Below are 13473 nucleotides of genomic sequence, written 5' to 3'. Positions count from 1 at the left end.
GGTTCACCCGTCATTGAATTTGAAGTTGTATGTATTTTTCAATGCTTTATCATAATTAAATAAAAATAAAAATCAAATTAGAACCGTTTGTGTCCAGAACCTGGATGCCGTTTCCTATATCAACTTGCTATTCGTATTAATGAGAAGAAATAGGCTTGAAATGAAATAAAAAACGAAATGAAAAAAGAAAAATGAAAAAGGAGAATGAATGAGAATCCTTAGCAGCTAGGCATTTAATAAACCTACTATAGATCAGCTGTCATCATAATATAGTTTAAGACATAACCTCATTTTTATATCTTCGATTACTCAGCTCCTAGATTGACAATTCTTGCAAAATTTTCAATTATGGATTATTTAAATGGTGCTACTTTCATCTTGTTATCACCTGAGCCTAGGAATGTATGGAAGCGTTTCAATCTCCTTAAATGACTCCGCCCCAGCAGCGCTATGCAGAGTACGAAAGTTTGTTCGAAATCGTGATAACCGTCTGCCAAGCCTTTTTTGCAGCAATTGGTTTAGGGAACAGTAGCGGCTGTCTAATGACCCATATGCTCTCATTTACAAAATAGGAGGATAAGCAAACATACGTGGTGGGGGGTGACCATTAGTAAGTGATAACTTCCGCTCATGCTTACAACAGGAAACACCGTAAAACTAAGCGCATTTTAAGTTTTTACATAATATACAAAATTAAAAATAAAGATAAAAATCTTTTACCTATATAAGCATATAATGTCATGCACTGTCAATGATGTCTACAGAGAAGGATTAAAGTCCGGACCACATTACAGCGCCGCACAAAGCGGGAAATATTATTTCAATCATTCATGTCACATGTGCATGGAGCAGTGCTGCACTGTGCGTTGATGAGCGTCGCGGCAGAATTGCTTTGCAGAGAATATTTTGACGCACAGCTCCGCGACCCGCAGTGCAAAGACGCTCAGTACGACACAGCAAGCGGCGCGTCGTTTTAGTATGAGTACTTTTTAACCGACTTCAAAAAAGGAGGAGGTTCTCAATTCGTCGGTATGATTTTCTATGTTTGTTACCTCAAAACTTTCAACTGGGTGAACCGATTTTGATAATCGTTGCCGCGGCGGGAGGACACCGATTCAAAAATAACAATAATCGTTACTAGAATTAGATTTATTAATTAGATGGCACAAAAATACGCAATTATTTCATACTTTTTAGTAAATATCATATTTATTGTTAAGTTTACAGACTTTTGACTTCTACATTTTTTCCTGTTAGATAAATATTCGATAAACTACAAATTACCTTAGTTCATAGTCACAGTGGTCACACATTGTTGAGAGTTTTTATGTAGGTATATTATTTACAAGTTAAGTGCGAGCCACGCAAATATTAATCTACCTTCAAATGAAATAGAAATAATTGAAACAATTTTTAATTAGTTTACTGTATGCATAAGATTAGTATATTTATGTTTTTGTTAAATACGTTAGCATTCTTATCCGTTCTGCGAAATTCTAAGGGAAGTCCTTCAATATATATTTACTAAAATGCGAAATAAATAAATTTATGTTTTGATTTTGAAGCATTCTGAAGTAAGTGTGAAATCGTGCAGAGTCATTAAAAAGGCGAGGAAACAAATAGTGATATTCGCCTTCTCGATAGCGTGACGCGCTGCGCAGCGCCGCTCTAATGCGGTCCGACCTTAATCGTTTTTGGCCTTCATAGTATATTAAGAGTTACAGCTAAAAGAAAATTTGAAACTTAAAGGTTTGTATTCGAATGAAATTTTTTTCTTCAGAGATCTCTTTATAAATATTTAAGAACGTACATAGCTATGACCAGGTACGTATGAGTTCCTATGTTACTGTCGACGATTATAATCCGCTCAAAACGAATTCGCAGGGTATAAAGAATGCACAGTCTTAATAAAACTGGTTTGTATATAATTCTACAGGTAAAATATGATGAGGACAGGCGGTATCCTCGCATGGAGCACATCCTGCAAGCTGTGCGGTGTCAGTTCCTTACGCCGAACTTCCTCAAGGAGCAGATGAGCACGTGCACTGTGTTGAAGAGGGTGCCAGCCTGTCGGGAGTATCTGGCAAAAATATTTAAGGTATTTTGTAGTCCATTTAGGCTTAAGACGAACATAACGCATATCTTCGTCGTACAATATTGCAATGATTTATATCTGTTTTCATTAAATGACAAATTTATAGTTTTATAATAAACATTTATAAATGGCCAGTATCAACTTTTATGTTTTTGTTTATGAAAATATGAGACGAGACGAGCAGGACGTTCAGCTGATGGCAATTGATACGCCCTGCCCTGATTACAATGCAGTGCCGCTCAGGATTCTTGAAAAACCCAAAAATTCTGAGCGGCACTATAATTGCGCTCGTCGCCTTGAGACATAAGTTTAAAGTTTATAATAAACAATAAACTGTATAAATATTAATTATCCTATAATATTGGATGCATCCACCTTTAGAGCTTGAATTCATTGTCTGTATAAGGATGCTTCGTGAACATGATGGTCGTGATTACTGTCATAATTAGTAATCGCATCCAAAAAATACAATGATTTATTAACTATAACAGTTCGAACTGGCACCACCCGTTCTCGAGTTGTCCCATGGACCAGCTATCGTTTCCTTGGCACATTTTTGAGGGAACGAGAATGCGTCTTTATGCGTATCAACGATCACGTTATTCGTCATCATCATTTAAATAAATATTATAAAATTAATTGATTTTTGCAGGACTTGACGCTACACAAGAAGCCCGTTGTCAAAGAGCGAAGGCCGAACACGCCTCGTATCATATACGTGGCGGGCGGCTACTTCAGACATTCCATTGATGTGTTCGAGGCGTTCAATCTGGACGATAACTGCTGGACCACGCTGCCTCGACTCACCGTGCCGCGGTCTGGACTGGCCGCTATATTTTTAAAGGTACTGTGCAAAAAGGCACGGACGAGTAAAAAAGGAGGACTCCGCGCCATGATATTAACAAGTGAAGCAGCTTTAAGCTAGTGTGTGTGCAGTTACGTGGGATACCAGCTAACACAAATGATGTACCGTTATTAGTCTTAGTTATTCTGATAGTCAGATTGTGTGTGATGTGATTATAGTGATTTGGTTGCTAGGTAAATACACATGTGATGGAAATTTCGACAGAGTACTGGATCCCCGACGATTCGATTAGCTCTGCGTTGCACGCGATTTAATGTTTAGAAATGATACTGGGATGCACCATATCAAAGACGAGAACGATACTCGTATTATAGTAGTGTTCCACTCTATTTAAAAAAAATATTGGTTAAGACATACCTATTATCATGCTGCATCACTGCATCTTGAAACAGATAATGATTCATATACTGAGAACACCATTAAAAAGGATTACCCAATTTTTCGGGTAAAGTCCTTGTTCATTTACCGGCCACACCGGCCGTTGGCCGAATCGTCGACATCTAGTCGACGGAGCCATTTAATATAAAAAAAGAAGTATAATTCGGCCAAAGTTTGCGGATAAAGTTTGAAAGCTTAAAACGTAGTGAATTTCGGCTATTTCCCTTCGAGTCGAGTCGATTATGAAAGAGTTTTTATCTACACCCATGCTTTAAATCCTCTATTAAAGATTCTGAAACAGTTAGCTTATTGCCAACATTAAAACACCCAATGTTCTAATAACCATTACATCACCCAAAAGAGTGTTGTAATGTTGTACTGAATTTCATAACAACACTCCTATGTTTTTTTTTATCCCTTCATGCGCAAAGAGTTTCAACATACATTCACATTCTTATTGCTCGATGCGTGGTATCTGTATGAAATTCAAAAAAAGAACATTTTCGTTTACGCGCGCTCCAAACTCCCAGAAAGTCGCGCGCCGTAAAAAAAAAGTAGGTTATTCGAATCCCCGCCATTTTTCTTCGATATTTTTATTGTTTTGTTTCAAAAAATGAGCGATTCATTTTAAACGCTGCAAAAGAATTATATTCAAGTGAATTTTAATTATTGCACTATACAAAATGTAAATTACTACTAAAATAAATAATTGTTTCATTATTACTTATTTAATTTGTATATAATCAGTAATGTAATATTAGGTTACTACTAGGACTGGTGTTTTAATGTAAGTAAGTAAGCTAACTGTTCCAGAATCTTTTAGAGGATTCATATTCTGGGTGTAGATAAAGTCTTGTATGCAACTGTTGATAATTAGGTATTAAAACACTCATGTGATACTATTATCATCAATCCACATTCGTGTTTTAATACTCCTTATTACACAACAGTTGCATAAATAACTATTATTACACCCGAACTGGCATAGTGAAATAACTATGATTACATATGAGGAGAATAAACGAGCATACGGGTCAACTGATGTTAAGTAATCACCACCGCCCACATTCTTTTTTCTACAAGCTTTTTTTTGAAGGTACCCATGTCGTAGCGTCCTAGAAACACCGCACAAGAAAGCTCATTCTACAGCTTGGGTTGTACGTGGAAGAAAGTTCCTTGTAAACCTCATCCGGAATCAGTCCAAACAGCTCTTCGGAACACTTCCTAAATAAATTAAGTGTTAAAGTTAATTTAGTTTAATTTGGTCCGTTATTTTATAACCAAATTCTATTGAACCCCTACTCATAAATTTTCCTAAATACCTATGGTAAGTTGATTTTCTTATCTTTGCAGAACCAAGTCTATCAGCCAATTCCTTCTTTTTTCTTTCTCTTCCCCATTGTAATTCGAAATCAAGAGTAATGTCGATTATAGCAGATTCCACCAGTTCTACCATCTCTCCGTTTAACTAAACTACTACATTTTTATATGTGTATTTTGTTTTATTATTTGCATTAGTGCATTTTTAACAATAGGTTAGCGCGAAACTCCATGTCAGATTTTCATTGATGTCTCATTTTTTACTTTGAATATAAGTAGAGCGTCATCCGAAAACAGTACTTACCACCGTATGTTTTTTTATGTTGTTAGATAATTAAAATTATTCCTCCCAGGCCTCAGAAATATTTTTGCTTAGCTAATAAACATAATATTTTTAATATCAGTATATTTACTGCCTCACTTTTAAAGTATCGCGATTGAAGAACTTTTCACTTCAGAATTCCCCTTGCGTTTGTCACGGCCATTGTCTCAGGTCTGGGGCATTTCTTTTGCGAAGTTTTTGAGTCTTACCCAGACATTAAATACGTAAATTGTGAATATAACAGTATATTTAAATTTGATCGTTTGTTTAACAAATGCTTGCAGGGTTTGTTCTACGCAGTTGGCGGACGTAACACAGCGCCTGGTTCGTCGTACGACAGTGACTGGATGGACGTATACAACCCGGCTACAGAGCGCTGGGTACCGTGTAGTCCTATGTCCACGCCTAGGCACAGGGTGAGTTGCACGATTACCTACAACAGACAGACAGACAGCAGTTACTGCGCAACCGATTGCCACGAAAGTTTCGTATTGTTTTATTGCCTGGCTACTGAGTTGAAACTTGTCAAGAGACTATAGGCAGAGTCGAAATAGAACAGTACGTCTTAATTGTTCAGTTATGGGCCTCAACAACTTGAGCAGTGAGCTGATGCATCATTTTTCTATTTCTGAACCATGATATCGCATCAGCAGAAACCGGGAACTGATTTGCCGACCGTCAGATGGAGATAAGTAGTGATGAGTCAAATATAGGGCAAGCGATGCGCTGGACGTTGACTACCAAACATTTAGGATTAGACCAGCTTTGCAGCTGAGCTGACGGCAAACCTCTAGTAGTGGAGAGGTACCTGAAGAGAGAGAGAGAGAGTGCGTCACGTAAATATACCCAAGAACTTACACGTCTTTCCGGCTCTTCTACTCATCAGGCTAAGGAAGCGGCTGTAGTGCACCTTATAAAAAAGGTATACACGGATCCTTCCAACTACCACTCTTTCGCCATTAAACCTCTTCTCCATTGTAACGGAGTCGATTATCAAACGGCTGATCTTGAGATAACTTCAGTAGCTACAATTAGCAACTGCTATTACGGTTTCATTCAAGGTCTCTCAATTGGTGTTCTTTTGGTGTATCTCACCCATGAGCGGAAGCGATTGAGTTCACTCGATAATGGTTGGTCTGGACTAGCCGAACCCTTCAATTGGGTGGTACAATACGCTTCTATCGAAAATGTATTCCTATGGGCTTCTCCTGAAATTTTTGAAATGGGTAACCAACATTTAGGCTGATCTGAGCATCAAGGCCGACGGTGCATTCTTCAACTATAAACCTATATGGTGTCCTGGAAGGGTGTGTACTATTTATTCCCTACCTGTTTCTTATGCATAATTCTTTGTTGCAAAGAACTCATTGTTATGAAGACGACAGAATGGCTATGCTTACACTGGTCGTGCCAACATCCCGTCGATGAAAAACTGAACAAACTTATCAAGTTGCTGTGAAATCAAGATCAAGTTGCCATGCAAAGCCTCGGGATGGGGCAGGCCATCTTTTTTCTTAGCAATATTTGTGCGTTCACTACGTAAAATTCGTTCTTAGTGCATTTCAGTGTTTACCTGGAGATAGTTCTTCAGTTCAAGCTAACGAAGTATACAGGTGTCCCAAAGTTATAGGACATGAAGGGAATTTACCTTAAATATCGAAGATAGGCTATTTTACTGAAAGAAGACTTTATGTTATTATTAAAAGTTAGTAATTCTGCATTCAAAGATTTTCTAAAAATTACATGCCTCGTCTGGGAATCGAACCGACTTAAATGTAAAAAAAAACACCCCTACTCTTATGATACCAAAAACTAATAACTCTTCTTAAGTAACATAATATTTTAAACTGCGTGGGTATTTTTTTGTAAATTAATTAATTAAATGCTCAAAATGTGATCTCTCTTGTCTTACGCAAATCGCCAATCTTCTAATGAGTCCGCTGCCTGTTGATTTTCTTATCATTTTATGGTGAATACTCGATATGATATGGCACAATTCTGTTTGTAACTCGCCCACGTTCTCGTACCGCTTTTGTATAGCATATCTTTCACATATCCCCAAAAGAAGAAATCTAATGGTGTAAGGTCCGGGGATCTGGCCGGCCATCTAATCGGTCCATTCGTACCACTCCAAGTAGGAAAACATTCATTTTACGTTGTTCCTTTCTTTTAAAATACTATGTTACTTAAGAAGAGTTATTAGTTTTTGGTCATTATTTCGATTGGCATCATAAAAGTAGGGATGTTTTTTTTACATTTAAGTCGGTTCGATTCCTAGACGAGGCAAGTAATTTTTAGAAAATCTTTGAATGCAGAATTACTAACTTTTAATAATAACATAAAGTCTTCTTTCAGTAAAATAGCCTATCTTCGATATTTAAGGTACTTTCCCTTCGTGTCCCATAACTTTGGGACATCCTGTATATAATATAGCTTCACATGGAGTACACTGTACTCACCTCTTGAGTTGGTTCCCCAGTACCACCTCCGCTTATTTGATCCGCATCACGTTTGCGCCTGGCATGCTAGAACCGTGCTATTCGCTAGGAATAATGCCTCACGCAGCCAATTCTTTAAACCATTAGCAAACTAATAATAAAGAACAAGACGGAAAGGTGCAGTTAATAAGCAATCCAACTGAGGAAAAGGGTGTGTCTATGTGTACGTCACGGGAATATTTTATACGTGAATTCCCTATATTCCTATTTTTCATGTATATTGTTATAACCAATATAAAATTTAAATTAAATATACATTTATGACGTTATTTTTATTATTATTCAGATCTTCTGAATGCTAGCGGCGGACTGCTCACTTTCATGGGTCAAGTATCCGTCTGCATACAAATGAAATATATGTTTCTGGTAAACTAATTAAATAATACATACATACTTATCCACATGTTAAGAGATCACCGCCGTCTGTTGTATCGGTGGTTGTATGTGAAAGAAAGTTGTTTAGAAACCATTATTTGGAGGATCGCCTTTCGATTGTATTATTGTAGAGCAAACCGTAAGTTCTATTGTATTGACGTTGGTGTGTTTCTCTTCTGAAGGTGGGCGTGGCTGTGATGGACGGGTTGCTGTACGCAGTGGGCGGTTCAGCGGGCTCGGAGTACCACAAGTCTGTTGAATGGTAACTACAAAATCATTTTTATTTCGCACTTTACATGTACAGGGTGGGCCAAAAGAAGTCATCCGATGTTGTTTGGCTCTCTTTTTTTTTCTAAATGAAAAACTTCGATTCTGTTTTTTGATTATGTTTATTTGAACCTTTATAATTGTATTGCTCAAGTCGAGAAGATGATATCGGCCAAATGGGCGCCATCACAATTGATTGCCCTACGGGCTTGTTTTATGACATTTTTCATCACTTCAGCGATAACTTTGGGCGACAGATTCTCGCACTCGTGTGGAAAGTTGTCCTTGAGGGCTTCCAGAGTCTCGGGCTTGTTCACGTAAACAATGGACTTCGAAAAATCCCACAAAAAAGTCTGAAACGGTTAAATCATGCGATCTTGCGGGAAAGTGCAAATCGCCAAAACGAGAGATGAGGCGACCCGGAAACGGAATATCGGTTGTGGCTCTCGCAGTGTGTGCCGTTGCTCCGCCTTGTTGGAACCACATGTCCTGCAGGCCTAATTCGTCCAATTGCGGCAGAAAAAACTCGGACAACATGGCCCTATAGCGCGCAGCGTCCACTGTTGTCGTTTGGCCAGGGGCGTTCTCGAAGAAAATGGCCCGATGACTGCTTCAGCGTGAACAGCGCACCATGCAGTCACTTTGAGCGGGTGTAATAACTCCTTGTGCATCACTCGTAGAATTTCGGTGCCCCAGAAGCAATAGTTTGTTTGTTCACGTAGCCGCTGAGGTAGAAATGAGCCTCATCGCTCATTATGATTTTGGTCGAAAAATCGTCCACTTCTTCCTCGAGATTGAGGGTGGCTTGGACGTAGGTTAAGCGGTCAGGTCGGTAGGTTACGCGTTTGACGGTCGTCCGGCAGCAGGTGATGCACGGACTGGACGTTGGACGGGAACATGCGCGGGTCTTTGACCTTTGAGGGTTTCCGGCGACAGCTTGACATCCTCGGCCACAGCGGCGATATTCTCAGCAGAACGGGCCCTCCGGGGCCAGCCACTCTTGGCATCGTCTCGTGTGGTCCCATACTCTTCAAGGTTGGTGGCCAAACGGCGCAGTGTTTGCGCAGTCGGTGTCAGATGACCGAGGAATCAGCGACGGAATTCGCGCTGCGCCAACAACACAGACGAATTGTTACGCAAAAATTAGACACAATTATTTCGCGTTCTTGGTGAGTGTATCGCTCCATGGCTTGTTCACTTGTATTCTGCATCTATCTAGTCCATAAATGTCAAAACAGATTTGACATTGGCAGCCATCTGCAAAAATGAGAGCATCTTCCAATAGGGTGATTTCTTTTGGTCCACCTTGTACAAATTAACATTTTATGGTGTTGATTATCTTTATTTTGTTGATAGTGTTTAGATGCTAACTTTACTACATTATCTACATGATTTCTAAAGCGTTTTTGTAGTTTTCTATTCAATTGTGTTAACTGCGGACCTACCATGAACTCTTCTTGCGATTCAATTGACAACCTAAAATGAACTGCTTTGCTATTTCGTACCACGACGTGATTAGAGCTATCTAATTTAGGTTGACGTCAAATCAACTGATTAAATCGCAATGATGTCAATTGAATGTCAAAAATGATATCAACTGAATCGCAAACATCAGTTTGCGATTCAGTCATGGTACGAATGAATGAACGAACTAAATCATTAATTCGTTCATTCATTCGTACCATGAGGTGTTATTTCAACCTAAACTGGATAGCTTATTTGTCAAAGTGACCGATTCGAAAAAAGTTGCTACTTCCTCAGAGGAAAGTGAATCGTGTTGTTAATAACTTTTAAAAAATAGTGAAAACATAGAAAAGAAAAATTTTATTGATTAAAGATGAGATGAGTATACTTTTTATTGGACTTTTTTGTAAAACAAAATACTGAAAATGAATACCAAAAATGAAAATACTAAAGACGAGGCAGTAAGGGCCCGGGCTATAGCCTATTCGCAAGAACGAATTAAAAAAAATGTACTCTGTGGTTCTGCCAAATCAAACATCAATGGAGGTTATTTTTACTCGTTAATTTACGAAAACACATAAGCAAACATTTAATTTGTAATTCAAAGAACTATATATATTTATATTACTATTATTTAATCAGTATAAAAAAGGGCTTAATGGTTTATAATTTGACGCAATTGCGCAATTCTAAAATGTATTTTTAGTATTTTCTACGCAAAAAAACCGCAAAAATCATATCATTTTAGGTTTCGAAACGCAATTTTATTTCGTTCATTCTTCATAATTGATCCAAACGTAATTCAGTAAATGGTACTTCATGGTACGAATTTAAGTGATTCAGTTTGGGTACCTAAACTGAACTGCATCGGATTCGCATCGCTTATTAAAAGTTGATGGTAGGCCCTCTGGCCTGAACGGCATACAAATACAAGACAAATAAGGGGCGTGCACTGGAAGCCTAACTAGTCGTAGTTGCGATTAATATTTAAAGAAATAGTTCCTGTTATAGGGAAAAATATTAGTTCACTTACCACCATTTTTCTGCCGTTCTGTCAGATTGATCGTGTTTTTAGCAAGATTTGTCAAATTATTCAAGTCCCTGTAACCAGTACCTATCATTACACACAGTCTTAGTTGTAGAAAATAAACAGCAAGGAAAGCTGAACAATAAATTTGAATGGCGACATCCAGCTAGACAAGTGTATTTTTCGTAATACTTGGTATTGAAATATCTCATAGTTTTACCTTTTTGTTGAGTTAAACTAATATTTGGCAATGGTCTATTAAGAGAAACGAAAAATGTGCAAAACGTACCTAATTTCTGTAAACAAATCGTATTTACAAACACTTAAATATAATTTAACAATAAACAAATCAACACAAAACAAATAACTAATGTAATTAGTCTAATAATTCACGCCCGTGATATAAGGTACACGAAAACACAACAACTAAAAAAATGGCACTGTCATTGTTGATTACTGAACAATATATTTTTATTTCCGGAAATGTCATATTTTATATCTTACCACAGTCATGAATCACGTCATGTGCGACGTCAACACTCTTATGGGAGCGCAATAAGGTTGAAACTTGGACACTAAGCGAACGAGATACGTCATAATAATTACTCATAAATCATAATGTAGGTATAATTTCTTTCGTTGGTTTAATTCGTGACAGCTGCTGTTGTCAGTTCGAACTGTTATAAGCTTCCCTACCCAGGACGTGCCAAAGAAGTCAAATTGCGATGGTCATATTTAAGAACGATATATATACTCATTGTATATTTATTGCTGTGGTCGTATAACCTTGACAAATAAATTTTGTTATAGAAATTGAACGTATTCTACTAGCCTTGAGGGGGCATTATCGGAACTGCCTACTATAGGTATTTAGTATATCGCGTAACGAAAAATTTACTGGTTGGGTGTTCAATAGAAGTTCGATTATAGAATAAAAGAACTAAATTTTTCTGAATTAACTTGGAATCTAGTGTAGGTATATTATTTAAACTCTTAAAAATATGGTAGGTAGGTTAAGCCTATTGGCATATATAGAATGCACGCCCCTGAAACCACTTGAAGGATATGCTCACGAAAGAGGAATTAAAGTAGCCAAAATTAATCTAGCTAAACAGCGCCATATTACTACTAAAAGATTTAAATATTAAAATTAAGTAATACATTGTACTTTTATAGTATCGATAAAAACGTAATTCTATTGTACTTCAGAAATTAGTTTACTATAATTAAGAAGAAATTATTAGTGACAATGATAGAGTGTCCAATGTGTTACAGCTACGACCCGGAGAAGGACGTGTGGACGTACGTGGCGTCCATGAGCACGGCGCGCCTGGGGGTGGGCGTGGCCGTCGTCAACCGGCTGCTGTACGCCGTGGGCGGCTTCGACGGCGCGCGCCGCGTGCGCTCCGTGGAGTGTTACCACCCCGAGAACAACTGCTGGACCGAGGTGGCGCCCATGGCCGTGGCCAGGAGCGGCGCGGGTGGGTTACAGATTGGGAATAAGGCGACCGCCTGAGGGCTATTAGATATTATTATTGTGGACGTACGTGGCGTCCATGAGCACGGCGCGCCTGGGGGTGGGCGTGGCCGTCGTCAACCGGCTGCTGTACGCCGTGGGCGGCTTCGACGGCGCGCGCCGCGTGCGCTCCGTGGAGTGTTACCACCCCGAGAACAACTGCTGGACCGAGGTGGCGCCCATGGCCGTGGCCAGGAGCGGCGCGGGTGGGTTACAGATTGGGAATAAGGCGACCGCCTGAGGGCTATTAGATATTATTATTGTGGACGTACGTGGCGTCCATGAGCACGGCGCGCCTGGGGGTGGGCGTGGCCGTCGTCAACCGGCTGCTGTACGCCGTGGGCGGCTTCGACGGCGCGCGCCGCGTGCGCTCCGTGGAGTGTTACCACCCCGAGAACAACTGCTGGACCGAGGTGGCGCCCATGGCCGTGGCCAGGAGCGGCGCGGGTGGGTTACAGATTGGGAATAAGGCGACCGCCTGAGGGCTATTAGATATTATTATTGTGGACGTACGTGGCGTCCATGAGCACGGCGCGCCTGGGGGTGGGCGTGGCCGTCGTCAACCGGCTGCTGTACGCCGTGGGCGGCTTCGACGGCGCGCGCCGCGTGCGCTCCGTGGAGTGTTACCACCCCGAGAACAACTGCTGGACCGAGGTGGCGCCCATGGCCGTGGCCAGGAGCGGCGCGGGTGGGTTACAGATTGGGAATAAGGCGACCGCCTGAGGGCTATTAGATATTATTATTGTGGACGTACGTGGCGTCCATGAGCACGGCGCGCCTGGGGGTGGGCGTGGCCGTCGTCAACCGGCTGCTGTACGCCGTGGGCGGCTTCGACGGCGCGCGCCGCGTGCGCTCCGTGGAGTGTTACCACCCCGAGAACAACTGCTGGACCGAGGTGGCGCCCATGGCCGTGGCCAGGAGCGGCGCGGGTGGGTTACAGATTGGGAATAAGGCGACCGCCTGAGGGCTATTAGATATTATTATTGTGGACGTACGTGGCGTCCATGAGCACGGCGCGCCTGGGGGTGGGCGTGGCCGTCGTCAACCGGCTGCTGTACGCCGTGGGCGGCTTCGACGGCGCGCGCCGCGTGCGCTCCGTGGAGTGTTACCACCCCGAGAACAACTGCTGGACCGAGGTGGCGCCCATGGCCGTGGCCAGGAGCGGCGCGGGTGGGTTACAGATTGGGAATAAGGCGACCGCCTGAGGGCTATTAGATATTATTATTGTGGACGTACGTGGCGTCCATGAGCACGGCGCGCCTGGGGGTGGGCGTGGCCGTCGTCAACCGGCTGCTGTACGCCGTGGGCGGCTTCGACGGCGCGCGCCGCGTGCGCTCCGTGGAGTG

Source organism: Leptidea sinapis, chromosome 1 (assembly GCF_905404315.1).
Source record: "Leptidea sinapis chromosome 1, ilLepSina1.1, whole genome shotgun sequence".
Lineage (NCBI taxonomy): Eukaryota > Metazoa > Arthropoda > Insecta > Lepidoptera > Pieridae > Leptidea > Leptidea sinapis.
Note: the sequence above shows the minus strand (reverse complement) of the source record.